This window comes from Parasteatoda tepidariorum, chromosome 4 (genome assembly GCF_982258835.1).
Source record: "Parasteatoda tepidariorum strain Cologne lab strain chromosome 4, Ptep-v5.0, whole genome shotgun sequence".
Taxonomy (NCBI): Eukaryota; Metazoa; Arthropoda; class Arachnida; order Araneae; family Theridiidae; genus Parasteatoda; species Parasteatoda tepidariorum.
Genome location: NC_141758.1, coordinates 78,414,029 through 78,431,786, shown reverse-complemented (window position 1 = coordinate 78,431,786; position 17,758 = coordinate 78,414,029). Strand labels below are relative to the sequence as shown.

Genomic DNA, 17,758 nt, shown 5'->3' with positions numbered 1-17,758 from the left:
GGTACTATATATGTTTGATATTATACATATGTTGTGGAGGTTAAAATTTTTTAAGTTCCACTTATTTAAATTAAGAATCAAATATAAAAGATAATTTTCAAAGTAAAATCTTCATAAAACAGAGGAAGTTGATAAATAGGAATTTTATAATCAATATTTAAAGATTAAGTGTAGGAAAGAAAGGAGTAGATTTTTTAAAAATTTATTCTCGAAACATTTCTATAAATACAAAACCTTGTATATTATCAAAATTTCATCAAACACAAATGCAGGAAGAAACTAAACTTTTATTGGACAAAAATGTAGCAGATTTAAAAAACTAAATATAAATTTATACAATTAGGATTAGAAGCAAGCAATCACAAAGTTGAAAGAAACATATACTACATAAATTACAGTTAAAAGGAACATACTGAATGCAAATTTATTGAAAGTAAAGTACTATTCTTTCAAAATAGGTAACACCTATACCTAGAAACTTAATTATTTAACAACTTGGTGGGAAAATTTATGTCATTGAAATACATCAGAAATTAATAATGAAAGGTAAATGATGAGTTTTTATGTGGACATTCACTTGAAATTTGACAATGGTTAAACAAATATTTTTTTTAAAAAAAAAGCAATAAAAAATACTAATTAAGAAATAAAGTTTGTTTCAGAATTAAAAAAAATATAAAGTTGGCTTACACATGACAAATATCTATTCAAAATATATCTCACAGGAAGAAAATCAAAATAAGCTAAAAAAAAAGTCTAAAAAGTTTAGATTTTGAACAATACTTTTGCTCTGGAGGCTGCAGAGGGCCGACACAGGAATAGTGATACCACTGCGAATAAGAGTCGCACAAAATAGTATCACCATACCGCAATCTTGTTTGCATGAATAACATTCCCATGTCATCATTCTCGATTTTGTAAAATCACATTTTTAACCAATAGCCACCCATCAGAAGTAAAGAACAGCTTCACTTCATTAATTTCAACACATGAATCCATACAGGAAGAAACCTTATCTATACCACATTCTATAGCAGCTTCTTCTTCAAAATGCCTTTATTTATGGTCTTCGATAATGTCTCTTCATCTACAAAGCAGTTCATAAGCATATTTTTTCCCCTCCAAAACTGCTTTTCTTGTAAAAGGAGTGGGCCTATTACCTTTCTTCCTCTTCAAACCAACAACTTTTGTCGTTAAACCTAAAAATATAAAATATTTTAAGAAAAAAAAAAGCTAGATAAAAGAAATCATTGCAGAAGATAAAAATTGCTAAAATAAAAATAAAGTAGTTTTTAAGGACGATGGGAACCCGGCATAAATAATAGAATTAATTTTTGGGCCATTTAATGAGTGATTTTTTTTAAATATGCAAAACAAAACAAAAAAAAAGGAATTTTTTTTTTAATTTTAGAAAGAATTGCTAAATTGTGTATTGTAATCTCATTTGCTAAATTGTGCAGTTAGAAAAGCTAAGGAAGGGAAAATAATAAATCTGACCAAATTGAAATTGTTTTAATGCAAGATTAATATACTTGTTCCTTTCACATTATTGTTGCATTTATATTTTATAATGTTAGAGTTAAAAATTGTGTCTTTAACAATAAGAAAGATTCAAATACAGTGGTACCTTGAGATACGAATGCCCTTACATACGAGTTATTTGAGATACGAGGAATGGCCTTGCAAGCCCTTCTCGTCCTCGACAATCGTTCACCCACCGAGCCTCGAAGTCTATAGCCGAAAATTGTGCTGTCGGCTAAGTCCGTAGCTTTGAAGGATTCGAACTCGAAGTGCCAGCGGGGGAGGAGATTGTGTGCCTCTGAGAAAATCCATGCATTGGATTTTCTCAGAGGCACAATCCTGCAAGAAATTGGATTCGAGGAAGAACCAGAGGTGGAGGAGGTTATCTCTACAAATGAGATAAAAGAATTCTTGGGAATGTGGAAGAGAATTTCAGTTGGGAATGTGGAACAGTTCGTGGAAAAGAAACACCCTGAAAAAGTTGAAACTGGTAGTACATCGGAGCTATTTAATGAGACTTGCCTAACTCATTTCTCCAGCATTCTGAAAAGGAAGAAACAAACCTCCTTGGACAGTTTTTAAATCTGGCTAAAAAAGCAAAAGACCAGTGAAGAGAAAAGCAGTGACTAAAATTAAGCATATAGTAGCATTTAAGTTGTGTGTAAGTTGCATTTAAGTAACCAAAATACAAATATGCATGTACACTTTATAAAAGCAGTTTTTTCTGCTTTACATTCTCTTTTATTATGTTTTTATATAGTATTTGTCATTTATAAATACATTTTTCTTATTCAAAAACACACAACAAAAACAATTGAGGGTAGCATTTTTGGGGACGGAACGGATTAATGGCATTTCAATGGGCAAAATTGCTTTGAGATACGAGCAAGGTTAGGGAATGAATTAAACTCGTATCTCGAGGTATCACTGTATATGTATTAGTGAGTTGGTGATGATGCGTTATTTAAACTCCTTTTAATTTTGTTATATGCATTTTATATGAACTTTTTGGATTTATTTCTATTTTTAAGCTTTCACAATACTATTTAAATAAAAATATTTACACAGTAAAACTTATAAAAAAAAGATCATTATCATAAAAAATACTATGTCATAATTTAAAGTGAATAAAGATATTTAAAGAGATATGAATTATATTAAATGTCAGCACAAAATCACTATTTATGATAATAACACTCCGAATATATTCTTCCTCAATCGGAAACAAATTGTTTACTAATATAATACTATTATAAGGGTCATGCATTAAATTATTAAAAAAATTATATTGTTATAACAGTTTGCATAACTAAAGTCAATGTACTTGCTTTACTTACAAGAATTTCATTGAATTTATTTTTAGAACACAAACATTAAATTTGCCTCAAAACTTATTTTACTTGGTCAAAAACAAATTCAGAATTTGAATTTTCTATGTGTCTTTGCTTCTAACCATATTTTATGGATACATAAAATTTAAATTTGACATTATGGCAAGGTAAAAAAACAGGGGATATTTCGTATTGTGATCTGGCGAAGCAACTACAATTGCCAAGGTGCCAAACAGATTTTAAACTTGCAAATTTTTTAAAAAATATATGTAGATAATTGCCTAGGGGTAACTACAAGTTATACCTTACGAGTCAGTCCCTTTCTATGACATTTCTTTTAGTTTCTCGCGGGTCACTGCCCAGAAGTTTCCTGGACTTTGCGATTACTCTGCCGCAGATCACGATACAGAAATCTCCATTAACAACAGTTTGAGCAACAACAATAAGTTCAAATAGATATTATAATATTCACACGTAAGTCAGTGTAAATCACTCTGAGTAACAAAATAATTTCTTAACTATACAAACAATATTATGATAGAAAATGGAGATAATTAGAGTAAATGTAGGAAAAATTTTTACCTATATGAAATGGAACAGAAATATAGATACTTGGAGATTCACATATTTTTGAACTTTCTCTTGGTGCTCAACAGGTATCAGGCTTTCTTTAGGCGAAGAACGGAACAAAGATTCGGAGAGGACATGGTCATGATCCTCATTCATTGATTTTATCTGCAAAAATTGTTTATCTGGAGACAGCAGCTGGACAATTTTGAGTAAAGGTTCTGGAAAATAAAATTTTTTTAAAACAAACTACGTATAAAAAATGTATAAACTAAACTCTATAAGGGCTTGCAGACACAATATAAAATAATAGATAGCAGGTCAGAGTGTTGAATTGTTTTTTACAAGGTGTATTGTGACTATTGACATGGTGACATCAGGAACGATGTTGCTAATCAATTAACACATTTTAAGTAATTCATTTTAAATAACACATTTTAAAAATTAATTAAACAATACAAAATTTACTTACATGGATTGGCGACTGTTATCTGTAAATTTTTTTTAATGAATTCTTCCACCATGTGTATTTCAATTCCAGCGGAGCCTTATCAAATTTTTTAAATTTCTTTGAAGCATTTTGTAAAGTTTTCGCTTCTCTCTTCCAGAAGATCGTCCTTTTTTCTTTTTCAAATTCATGAATGGCTATTTGTTATTCTTCATATGAAGAAAATCAAGATGCTACCAAAATTGTAGCTGCCTTGACTACGATAAACAGAGCTAAATTATTTTTGAAAAAAAAATCGGAGGTCACGTGGACAGATACGCTCCATGATTGGTTAAAAATTTGATCGGTAAGATAGCAAAATGAATTTTACTGCGCCGATAATCGGTGCAATAGACACTCCGTTTCAGGCGCATTGAAGATACGGTTGCAAGTTAAATTAGTTTAATGTTTATTAATTTATTTAACAATAATCACTTTGCGAAAAACCAAAAAAAAAACTCCATAATATGAATCAAGAATGCAATGTCATAAATAACAATAGCTATTAATTTTATAGCGATAAAGAAGAAAAATATCAAAATGAGGGAGATATACGATGACGATTACGATTTAAAATAGGTTTTGCTTTTGTACTGTATTTTACGATTGATTTCGTCACGTGAAATTTATGTAATCATTTAAATTTAGGTGATGCGGCATCAGAAACTTTTGAACTTTTGAGTTTTCTTTGTTGAGAAAATACATAGAAAAATGTTGGTGTTTACGAACAACTTTTTAGTGCAGAAACTTTCTACTTTTTAGAAACACCCAACTTCATCGAAAACCGCGACACAAACATTCATTTAGCAGACGATAGTTGACTGTAGAGGTGTGAATGGTGGGAAATTTATGAAATTGCCAAATATTTTTGTTTGTCACAGTGTTATTATTATACAAAGTTAAGTTTTTAAACCTACCAGTGAAATATCGGTTTAATTGTTTTAAATAAATTGCAATTATGATTCCTCGGTAGGGATGGTAGTTAGAAATTGGTAAGTTTCGGTGTTGCATATTATTTTATTCTTTTATATTATGTATTTTGTTGAACATATAGATCATCTACTCATATTTTGATGAAATTTTTCTGGTTATTTTATTTATTTTTTAATATGAAGGAAGTGTGACTAATGTGTGGCATTAAAAGTTGCATTTTACTCAAAATAACCACTTTTTAAATCAATGCTTCAACCACTTTTTAAATCAATGCTAATTTGTCTTTATTAATATGTTTTTAAATTTTAGTTTGTATCAGGGTTTGATTAGAATTGCTAAGATTCTTTATGTTCTTACGAGAGTTATTTGTCTCGTTTGATAAATTTTTAATTATATATTTTTTTACTAAATCTGAAACCAGAAAATTTTTTGATAATTTTATAATTTGAATTAAAAATTTGATGACTTATCCTCAATTATACGAATCTTTTGTTTCATAGAGTTTTCTGCAAAATTCTATGAGGTAGACTTTTGTATGTTCCTCAAAGCTAATTATGATGCTTGTGAACTGTGAATACTTAGTAAACTTAATATATTATCCTGCAATAATTTTTATTTTCACCAAAAATGGTATGTAATTTTGTGTTTTTTTGTGATAGGTATTTGATACATGATAAAAACGTTTTCAGGTGATACTGAGTGTTTTTTTATTTATTAATTATTGCAGTTGCTCTGAAGTTATTTTATTTCTTTTTAGGGAAATTTACCTTTTCAGTATTTTTATATTGAAAATCAAAAACTCTATTAACTCTGTTCTTAGTTTGAAAATTTTGAGGGGATTCAGCTATGTGTCATCAAAAATTAAACATTGCACATGCATTCCCTGACCCATAATAAATAGTAATTGTAATAGCCAATAGCCATAAATTGTATCAGGGTTGTGCAAAAATGTAATAGATTACATTTCTCAATTAGAGTAATTACTTGTTATAATGATTACTACTTGTCATAATTTTGATTACAGATGTAATCAAAATTCAATTACTTGTAATATTTATAACAATTCACCATGGTTTTCATTACAACTAAACAATTTTGCATAATTCCAAGTAATCATAACTTGTAACCACAACTATAAAAGATCACAAGTAGTTCTGATTAAAAATAACCAAAATATATAATTACATGTAATTATAATTACAATTGTGACTACATATAATCAAAAATGATTATACTATATGTAAACATAAAATGTGTGTTCATATGTTCATGGATATTTTTATATATTTTGAATGTATGCAAGTAAATACAGTATTTGTATGCATGTATACATATATAATATCTATGTGAATGTATGTATATACATTGTATGCTTGCAAAAATGTTATTTTGTATATGAATGCATTGTGTTGTGTACAAGTATGCACAGATGTTATCTGTATGCATGTATGATGTATAGGCATATCAGGGTTCGCAAAAACTCAGTTTTTTTAAGAAAAAAAACCTAGTCTGTGTGGATTTATCTATTTTTTTCATAAAAAGATCCAATTTCGCTTAAAGGTAAAGGAGTCTTTTCATGTATATTCTATACACAAGTTTATATATACTAAGTATAAACACAAGATATATTACATGATGAGAAATATTGCTTGATTATTATCAAAACGGATAATAACAGGAATGGTTATGAGAATATTTATTTCAGTCATTTATTTAATTTTTTTGCCTTCTGAATGTATAATAAACTGTATAATGACGAAGTTACTAAAATGTAAAGCGTGAGTAGTTATGTGATTAGAAATTAATTATGAATAAACTCATAATTTACTTTAAGGTTAATGAATGAAAACATTCATGAAATGAAATGTACTTTTTGTTGAACTTGGTATGTTCATTTGTATTTTTCAATGTATGATTCTTTGTTTTACAACGTACAAATAATTATCGACTGTCTTTTGTTTATACATTTTGTTTTTGAAATGGAAAAAGAAGATGATAAAGAAAATTTAAGTCTTTTTTTTCTTAGCCTTCCGAGCAGGGTTGGGTTTTTGACGTCAAAAAGTGGTTTTTGACATGACAAGGGTATAATACTGGTTTAAACCATCAAAAACCCGTCAAAAACTGAAGTTTGCCAAGAAAATATGTAAACTTCAAAACTACCAACAGTTTCCATGCATTATATTGAAATTTAATTATACTATAGGTAATCAGCAGGTTTTAAAATATTTTTTAATTAATATTAAGGTAAAATAACAGATTTAAAATCTCAGAAATTTATATTCAAATGCATGTGCAGAAAAATTTTGCACAAAAATTGTTTAAATATTTATATTTAAAAAATTTTTTTTCTTCTTTTTGATACTTAAGAAAATCAAAAGTTTATTACTATGCATTTTTGACATATAAGGAAAATATAACTAATATTTATAAGGAACTTACAAGTTATGTTGTATAAATACAAACTTGATATAAGATACAAGTGTATAAAAATTTTTTTTTAATGTTATACCGAATATCTTTATTATCCAGTATGTTAATTTGAATTTAAAAGTAGTTATATTTATGAATAATGATAAATATAATTCATATTGTTTATTATATTTATTTATAATTATTACACTTATCATTTTAAAACAATTTTTATCTCTTAATTTTTTTTTCTCCACTTGCATTAAGAATACAAATGATGCATATCTTGAAAGCAAGAAGTAATTATTCAACTGCTGAATATTTAGATATTCAACAAAACTATATCGTATTCAGCAAAATGAAATTCACAAGTATTTGGATAAACTAAATTTTCAGCATAATAAATGAATAGGCTGAATATACTGTAAATCGACACTAACTACTCTGTGTATTTAACAGAAAGCACTTAAATTTGTATTGTCTTATGTTAAAAAGATTATTAAGAAGATTTAAAAGAATATTAAAAAGATTTTTCTTTAAAAGAAGATGTCTAATGTACAAAACTGCTAATGTTTATCTTTAAAAATGTCTAATTTTTAGTATAATGTATACTATACACTAAATTTGGTTATAAATAAATTTCTTAATAATATCACTGCAGATTTTCAATAACACATGAAAATGAATACATAATATTACAAAAGATGTGAGTTTTCAAAAGTACAAGATTTTGGTTACTATTCAAAATATAAGTGTTTCTTCAAAATTTTAAATTTATTTTTTCTAGAACATATTTAGAAACACTATCCTTTAAAAAATATATAAATTTTATGTATTAATTAAATTTCACATATGAATATAGGTTTTTGACATTTTCGACATTTTTGACAGTGAGGTTTTTGACGTGACGGTTTAAACCATGGTTTAAACTGTCAAATACTGTCACATGTCAAAAACCTGCCAACCCTGCTTTCGAGTATATAATTTAAGATTTTTATAAACATGCAGAAGTGCTCATTAAGTTTAATTAATAATTATGTATGAATGAACATATCAGAGAATAGTAGTTATTTTAATTTTGTATTCTAAGTTATGGTTTTCTGCCAAGTTCTGGCTTCAATATTATAAACTTTCTTTTTAAATATATATATATATATATATATATATATATATATATATATATATATATATATATATATATATATATATATATATATATATATAATAAATAAATAAATACAAGATAACACTAAGAAAGTTAAGAAAAACAATAAGTATCATTTATTGCGCTTAAGCTGCAAGTAAACAGCACTCATTAGATAAGTTCAAAATGAAGAATAAAACAAAGAAAAATAATAGACATATGAAAAAAAAAGGGGGTGGGAAATAAAAAGTAAAAAAAATAACAAACAACATTTTATTAAAAAAAAAAAAAAAAAAAAAAAAAGTGAAATGTTAATTCAAAAACCGGAAAAAAAAAGCCGGAAAAAAAAAAGAAAGAAAAAAAAAAAAAAAGAATATTTTTTTTTCCGGCTTTTTTTTCCGGTTTTTTAATTAACATTTCACTTTTTTTTTTTTTTTTTTTTTTTTTTTAATAAAATGTTGTTTGTTATTTTTTTTACTTTTTATTTCCCACCCCCTTTTTTTTTCATATGTCTATTATTTTTCTTTGTTTTATTCTTCATTTTGAACTTATATATATATATATATATATATATATATATATATATATATATATATATATATATATATATATATATATATATATTACAAAGCATGGTAGCAGCTTTTATAAAAAGTGCTTAAAGGTGCTTATTTTCGTTTTATGAAAGCCCTTAAAGGTACTTTTTTATTGGATGTTTTTAAAAAGTGCTTAATTTTCCCTTTTCGAAAATTAAATTTTTTTCCTCACAATGTCTATTTTCGCCGCATAGTATGCAAAAGCCTGGTTTTCACATTGTTCTATTTAACATTTCACAATTCATTAAAACACAATGCATTTTGGCTTACTGTCGGTTCATAGCGTATGAAAGCGCCAGTCATTTTACATGTTTGATGAAATATTTGCCGGGTTCGGTGAGATTCTTACACTCGCATGTACAACTCTGCTGCATTTTGCAAGATATTCTCTGTTTCAGGTTGCATTTTCCACTTACTGAAATCAAACTGAAAACTCTCTCGATCTTTTTATGGTGGCTAATATAATTAAGAAAAGAGTTCTTTTTATGAAACTAGTTATTTTATCTTGATCATGTAAAGTCTTTGAAAATTATTTTGTTAATGTATATAGTGCTTAAAAATATTTTTTTAGTGATTTGGTTATTCACTCTGCAAAAGGTACAGTAGATACGAAGGTGTACAGTCTATAATAGAAATTTTATTTTAAAATGGGGCTATTTTGGTCTAATCTTTAAACATACTTAACAGTATGCATTCACATTTCATTAATCAGGGGCCTGTCTAGGTTTTTCTGAAAAGTACCTATTCTGTGAAAATAGTGACATAATTTGTGAAAAATTAAAAATTACATTAAAAAATCAACACAAAAATATGGATTTATCGTTTCTTGTGGGATGCAAAAATGAAATTTTAAGAAAAAGTATTTTGTGAAACTACCATTTTTCCTAAAGTTGAATTTGTGAATGTACCGCTAAATGGTAGTAAATTTTTCCTGGACAAACCCCTGTTAATAAAGATATGTTCGCTATGTAATTTAATTTAATCCTGCTTTTGTAATTAACAAAATTTATCAAATAAAATATTAGCAAATAGAACTAAGATTTATAAATATTAAATAAAATACATATTTGGTACTTGTTAGAATGTAATATATAAATTTAATCTGAAGTGTCATGACAATTTCATGAAACTAAAAATTTTAAGTATCAGAAGTTTCTTTATCTTGTTATTGAAATATTTCAATGTAACTGAAATTATTCAGTCCCTGAATGATTTCACAGTTTGAATTGAATTAATCTAAAATCAGAATTTTTTTTTTCTATAATGGCTGTTATAAGGGAAGCTATGAATAATTTACTATATATGAGAATTAGTGATTTTTTTAATTTATATTCTGAATTATGTTTTTTTTTTTTTTTTTTTTTTTTGACAAATTCTGGGTTTAATATTATAAACTTCATTTTAGTATTGGTTTTTTTATTGTACAAAAGGTACAGTAGATGAAAAGATGCGCTGTCTAAAATAGAGATCTTTTTATAAAATGGGTCTGTTTTGATCTACTCTTTAAACATGGGGTAAAACAAAAATTTTTTTAACTTAAAAATTTATTTCTACATTCTTTTTCAACAAGAGTCATATTCCTGTACTGGAAAAAATTAATTAATATCCTTTTACATATTCTAACCAGCCCTAAAGGATTTACAATTTAAATAAATTATGCCATAAGTATTATGTGTATGCATATTACACATAATTTGATTTATAGGAAAGTAATATATTATAATTTTGTAATATGTTTTTTTAATCATGTACTTTATTTTTTCATGTATGCAGCTCAATTGTTCATTATAAATTTGTTTGAAGAATTTAGATTACGGAAATATGTTTTACTTCTTATAATTTTGTACTAAATATGTTCAATGTACTAGATCATCAGCATTATACATCAGAGGCATTACCAGTAATTCTCGAAAATGTGTGTTCAAGCATGGGATGAAGGTGGAATTGTGGTTTAGATGGAAAAAAACTAACACTTAAAATAATTAACAGATTATCCAACACTTTTAAAATCATAATCAATATTGGTTAGCTAAATCTAAATTTTAATTAGTTCAATTAATGTAAGCAACCCTGTGGCAGAATTTGTTTGGGCTTTCTGCGACAAACCTCTCTAGCACTAATATCTTTCTGCAAGATACTTTTAATAATAACTAATATACATCTATATATGTTATTAATTAAATTTAAAGTAACAGAAACGTTGTATTCACGAAGAAAAGCCTATTTGGGTATAATAAAATTGCATGTATTTTTTAAAAAATGAATATGTATTATTTATTTTTATTCTAATCATCTCGGGCGATATTGTCACATTTTGTAAGAGGAAAACACACTAATTATTTCGTTTTTTGCATTTCGTAAATCATCATCACATAAAATAATAATTAAAAATCGTAAAATGCGTGAAAGAAAAGAAAACCGAAATTAAAAAATCACGTTAAAATTAATCATTCACGCTAAAATTAATAATTTCTTCCAGTCTGGAAGGGGAAAAAAAATTCTGCAGAAAAGAAATTTTTTGCTTCAATATTCTTTACTTTTCATTTTTCACAAATAAGAATCGAAAATTACGAACATATCTTTCCCCTCAGTTGCGCGAAAATGGCATCTTTTAAATATAATTTTAAAGAAATATAATTTTAAAGAAAAAAAAAACTTCGAAAATTTTTGCGGAAAGAAATCCGAAGCTTTTTACTTTCTAAAGAAAAATTCTTTCTGCGAGAACTCTGTAACGTTCTGCGACATTGTCGCCGCGATTCTGCCACAGGGGTAAGCAAATTGGTTTTAAGTCCTATATTGTGTAAATGAATTTTTATTTTAATTTATTAATTAGTATAGACTATTTACCTTTTTGCAAATAAAAAAAAAAATTAGTTACTATATTATAAATTTTTCTTATATGAAAACTATATTGCTCTAAGCATTCGTACAGTTTTATTCATTTAATAAAATGTTTTGTTTTAAATATGAAAAAATATTTAACGTAAATATGCTATTTTTTATGGGCATAGTTTTTCTGCAAATATTGAGATGAATTTCATAATGACTCCTCTCATTTTTTTGACTTCATTAGAATAGCTTCCAATCTACTAATTAGTAGACTGCATAATTTTCTTAATCTCCGATTGTTTGATCGTAAATCCCTCTGGGTTTTTTTTTTTAAAATTATAATTTGAAAAATTACCTAAAATTAGTTTACCGCATCCCCGATTGTCTCGAGATAACTCGGGTATAAATGGCAAATATTTATTTTCCCGAGAAAACTCGGCTGTAGCAGAATTTGTCTATGCGTTTTGTTTTTGTCACGTTTATACTCGGCCGGAAGTAGGAAAAAAAAATCTGCTGTGATTGGAAGTTTGCCAAGTTTTGTTTAGGATCTTTGCTGTTGGATTGTGGAACTGCACACGTGTTTTGTGTTGCGTCATTGTATATACCAGGGGTTTCCAACTTACATGAGGCCGGGGGCCGCAATTAAAAACATCAGTCAAATGGCGGGCCACAACTTTATCAAAATTTTATATAGGACTCTTTATAATGTTTGAAGGAACTTTAAATATTAACAAATAATACTAAATATTTCCTTGGATGCAAAACCTGAGAAATAAATTTCTTTTCACCGTTCGTATGTTAAATTTCACAGTAACGAAGAAATTGGGCTTTTTTTTTGATGAAAGAAAAGCGCATTTTAAAGCCATATAGATTTTTTACGAAAATTGTGCGCAAAAAAAATTACAACTAATATATTTAGTTCGCGGGCCGCCTGTTGGTAACCACAGGTATATACGATGGGTTGCTGAATTTAAGTAGAAAAAAGAATTTAAAAAGAATGGCGTATCACGTCACTGACGCTTGGAAGGTATCATTTTGTGTTGTCCCATGTTTTAAAAATTATGAAAAGACTAATATTTAACTTTATTCATTTGTCCAAGATAACTCAGGATAGTAAACTGATGGTAAATGAAATGTTTTTTTTTAACACGTAAAAAAAAAAGAAAAAAATCAACTTAAAACTTTCGTATTACGTTTTTTTCCCCCTTGCATTTATGAAATAAAAAAAAAAGTTGATTTTTACATTTGTTTTTTAAAAAAATTGTTAAGGGAAGCGTTTAAATTAGTATTATTGCTTCAGAACGATGCAAGCCTTATCTATGGTAATTGGTTTTAAAGCTTTTACTTTTTTACAAATATTTTAACATTTTATATATTATTTTTTTTATTTTTACTTTTTTATTTTCGAATTAAGGACATACTTTTTTTTTTATCAGAAATAATTTCACAACTAGTATTATCCAAAATTATCAATTTATAGGCATAAAAAAATGCATCTATTCGTGTTTATTAAAATTTAGTTATAAATGAAAAATTTTGCAGTAAATTTAAACTTATAGTTAGTATTATAAATTAAGTCCAATTGCATACTGTTAACTATAAAAATCTTTATAAGTGCTTATTACACACATTATTAGATATTACGCACGCCCATGATCCGTAAGAAGTTTTTATTGTAAAATATGTATTTTTGCTTTTCATGTTGACAACGAATTTCCAATATCTTTTTTTCCTTACTTTTTTTTCCAATGAAATCAGGGCTACGGAATCTTGAGTCGAAAACTTTTATTCGACTCCAGTTTTCAGTTGGTTAAAGTTAAACCCAGTAGGTTAAAAGAAGAAACGAAGTTTTAGATGTCATAAAGTTATTTAGACAAATATTTATAATCTGAACTTGAGAGCTCCGATGGCTCAGGGAGTAGAGGTTTCGCCTCTAGATGAGGTGACGATTGATCAAGGGGTGCGAATCTCAGCGGTTGGTTGGTACGAATTCTGCTCTCAGCTCGCATTGACCACAGTGCTGATGTAAAATATCCTCAGTGGTTGACGGATCATGGATCAGAATCCCCTTGACATCGGACTAACCGTGGAGGTTTTCATGGTTTTATTCCCCGTGTAACGCAAATGAGTGTTAGTTTCCTCAAAAAGGTCCTCCACGAAGGCTAGTTTGTTCCAACGCTTGATTCCTTGTCTTCTGGGTTGAGTTTAAAATTACAAGGCTATGGAGTTGAGCATTGATAGTTGTAAACTCAGAATTGGATCTGCTGTTTAAGTCCGGTTATAAAATAAAATAAAATTTGTACGTGAACAGTAATGTTACTTAAATGAATTGTGTGACTATTATTTAAATTGTAACGCACCACAAATTTAATTTACCTCATTGGAATGTTTTTGAGCTGACTGAACTATAAAAACATTGCATAAATTCCAAAACCAAATTTATTTAGCTTATTTGAAAAGTAAATTAAGAAGATATGCAAATTTTATACATCATTTGTATTAGTTTCCTAGTTTCAATTTCAATATTTTGTGCAAATGTTTTTTTTTTTTTTTTTTTTTTAAAGTTAATAATACGGAATGTATTTTTTAGTAAAATACTTTAACTTCTTATAAAAATTGAATTAAATATTCACATAGTAATAAATTTCATATTTTTCAAGGACTCCTTTTGAGTATAAGCCTGGGGATATGAGCTTTTAAAAAAATACAGTTCTTAGGGTTAGAAGTAAGAATCTCTTGAAAAATTAAATGTTTATTCAGAAAGAAGAAAGAAATTGAAAACCTCATTTGTCCATGTTTAAAAACATGCAAATGGCAAACTGTAAGTATGGAACAGAAGTTTGTTCTACCAATTCATTTAGCCAGCACGGTTTGCAACGAAGAATTATGTTTTCTGAACAGCTTCCTCATTTGCCTATTTATTCTAAAACTAATTTGCACAAAAATAGTTTTTAAAGTGTATTTCCATGAAGCTCTTTAATTTAATGCTAGTTGAATTGTAGAATGGATATACAATTTTTTAAAGTGAGTGCGTAATAATTATAAATAATTTTTTTAAAAACTTTTATGAAACTGTTTCCCCCACTTTTACTGCCTTATTCTTATGAAACTATTTCCCCCACTTTTACTGCCATATTCTTGTTATGGCACACATATAAACATTTTCGCTGAACATATTAAAGTTGAAGATAATTTGACTAAAAGCAAACCTATGGCTTCAGGGGTCTGTTTAGAAGAAATTTGGGTCCGTTAACGGACCCTTCACAAAATATCTTTTCATGAAAACGGACCCTTCACAAAATATTTTAGCTTAAAAACGGACCCTTCACAAAATGATTTTTCTTTTAATCGAACCTTTCACAAATTTGTTTATCTTCATTATTATTTTGTTAATCGAATAAACCCTTTCCAGGGCAGAAAACAAGAATGATGGATGTAAACGAATTAAGTTTTGTCTTCGGCAGACGATTCTTCCATTATTCGTCCGAAATGAATATTCTGCGTTCAGCAGTTTAGGCTAAATACCAAATATTTGTATGTTGCATCTCTAATTTAGAAGCAGCAATTGGGTATAATATAGCCTACGTCACAGGTTGTGTTGTTCCTACTAAATTTAACCCATGAACGGCATTTTCTGCGAGCCTAACTTCAAGCCACAAATAAACAAACGAAGTGTTCGATCGTTTAAATAGCTGCTCGCCAGATTTTATTGCATTATAAAGAAAAGTTATTGAAACTAAACACAACTAAATAAACAACAACAACTAAAACAAATAACAACAACTACTAATAACAATAACTAAATAAACAACAACTAAATTCCATTCGTTTAGCATTGCGTCATATGTTGTTCCTACTAAATCGAAGTAGTTGTGTTTTTTTCATATTATACCCAATTGCTGTTTATTTTTGAAAATTTAATTTTTTTAATTATAATTTTACAGTGTTGAGCATAATCTTGTATGTCTTTACAATTTAAAAACTCCTTGAAAAAGTTTTTTTTTTTTGCAATAACGGACCCTATTTGCACAAATTCATAAAAGCGGACCCTGGTTGAAGGAATGTGAGTAATTTTTTCACAATTTCACGAAAAACGGACCTTTCACAAAATGTCTGGACAGACCCCTGGGCTTGTGAAAAGTTTTATTAAAATATTCGATTTTGAAAATTTTACCCTTGCAGCTTTTACTATAGAAACGTTGAAGTGAAATAATTTTTGCGTGTGATTTTTCGACTTTTAAATTATAAATACACACTTACAAATTTCTTTTTTTTTTTTTTTTTTTTTTTTTTTTGTATTTATAAATTAACTCTAAGGTTGATAAAAGTAGTAATTTAAACAAAGTATGTTTTCCTTCCAAAAGAACGAATTTCGTTTTTTTATCATTCTCATTAGCCAGAGTTCAATCATTTATTTATAATAATAATTAAAGTAGTCATCATCTTATATATTTAGGCTTTTAAGCGAACCATCGTAAAAAAAAGTATCTTTATAATTTTTGATCCAATAGATTAAATTTTCTCATTCTTGGGCATAACTTTTAGAATATTGAAGAATATTAATAATTGAATGGAATATTATAATTGAATTGAATATTAATAATTGAACTAGTAATCATATCTATTTAGGCTCTTAAGCGAACCATCGTTTTAAAATACAAGAGCGTTGTTATTGTATTTAAATTATAGAGTATAGTGCTTAGAAAAAAAGTATATCTTTATAATTTTTGATCCAATTGATTGGATTTTCTCATTCTTAGGCATAATCTTTAGATTTAGGTTGTAAGATTTTCAAATTTATTCTTTGTAATTTTCAATTGCAAAATTTGAAGGGATTTGAACCAATGTTTCTTGACAAATAGAAATTTTTTGTTTTGTTTGACTCGTTGGATTACACAAATAATAAAAATGACATTGAGGGGCCATACTTTTTACCCGTTTTCCGCCTTAGCTATTGTCATCATGTTTTCCAAATTGCGATTATCCCCCCCCACTCATATTTTAATGGTGAAGAATCCAAATATGTCGGATAAAAGGTATTTTTATTCAGTAAAATTATGTTTTAAGTCTGATTTCGAAACTTAATTAGCTGTTAGCGCTTATTAATCAATCATATGTAAGGTTAAGCCCACGAATCGTAAAGATGGAACCCTTGGAACTGAAAAATCCCATCATTAGATCAAAAGTTATTTAGATGCTCGATTTTTTTCCCCGCTAATGTACTTTTAAGAAAAGAATGTACTTTTAATTGTGATGCTTACAAAGCAATTAAATTTAAATGTGTAGATTTTCAGAGATATTGCGAAATACACAAAAAGGTAGCATTAAAGGGCTCAAACTTTCAGCTTTCCTGCCTTAACTATTCGGACAATATTTTGCTTTAGATTAGGCTTCATCCCGTCCTACAGGGATGTCTGAGTCAGAGGCTGAACTAGATCAGTATTTCGCTATCATTCAATCAATTTCCGTTTGCACTATTCCTATTGGACGATTCGTTTTTATATCCTAATAGATACATATTCCTATTGGTTGCATCTATAACTGATTAATCATTGATAGATTTTCAGTGGATTCTCTATATTCAGTGATTGTCAAAATTTGTCGGTATCAAATGTCGTAATACAAGTATAGATAGTAAGTAAATTATCTGTTGAAATTTCTTAAAGAGAAATCTCAGATTTTTATACACTTAATTTTTTAGGTATGTAATTAGCTTTATTTTTACTTTTATAATAAGATAAGTGACGTGACTATGCACTAGGCAACTTTATAACGTTCACTTGCTTTTCCTAAATATATTTTTTTTACTTTCTTTAGATTACTTCCACTTTCTTAGTTCTTTTTTATTCTGTACTTATCGCCTTTTATTTATTAATCATTGACTTCGCTCCAAGACCAGCTAAAAGCTTTGTTACCAAACCATCAGGAAACAACACTTGCT

General features: G+C 27.6%; 1 protein-coding gene and 1 long non-coding RNA gene across 19 annotated transcripts in view; one reads left to right on the top strand and one right to left on the bottom strand.

Annotated features, from left to right (window-relative positions):
• Positions 1–267: 267 nt before the first annotated feature.
• LOC147811814 (uncharacterized) lies at positions 268–4,171 on the bottom strand. Its single transcript, XR_015433143.1, has 3 exons — positions 3,892–4,171; positions 3,435–3,640; positions 268–1,199 (listed from the first exon to the last, which is right to left on the bottom strand). It is a non-coding gene; the product is annotated as an uncharacterized LOC147811814 (long non-coding RNA).
• Positions 4,172–4,483: 312 nt separating this feature from the next.
• LOC107446587 (piezo-type mechanosensitive ion channel component) overlaps positions 4,484–17,758 on the top strand; it is a 125,449-nt gene continuing 112,174 nt past the window's right edge. For all 18 annotated transcript variants that reach the window (XM_087161414.1, XM_087161407.1, XM_087161411.1 and 15 more), the window contains exon 1: positions 4,484–4,898. The gene's annotated coding sequence lies outside the window, so the exon portion shown is untranslated. The remainder of the gene's footprint in view (positions 4,899–17,758) is intronic.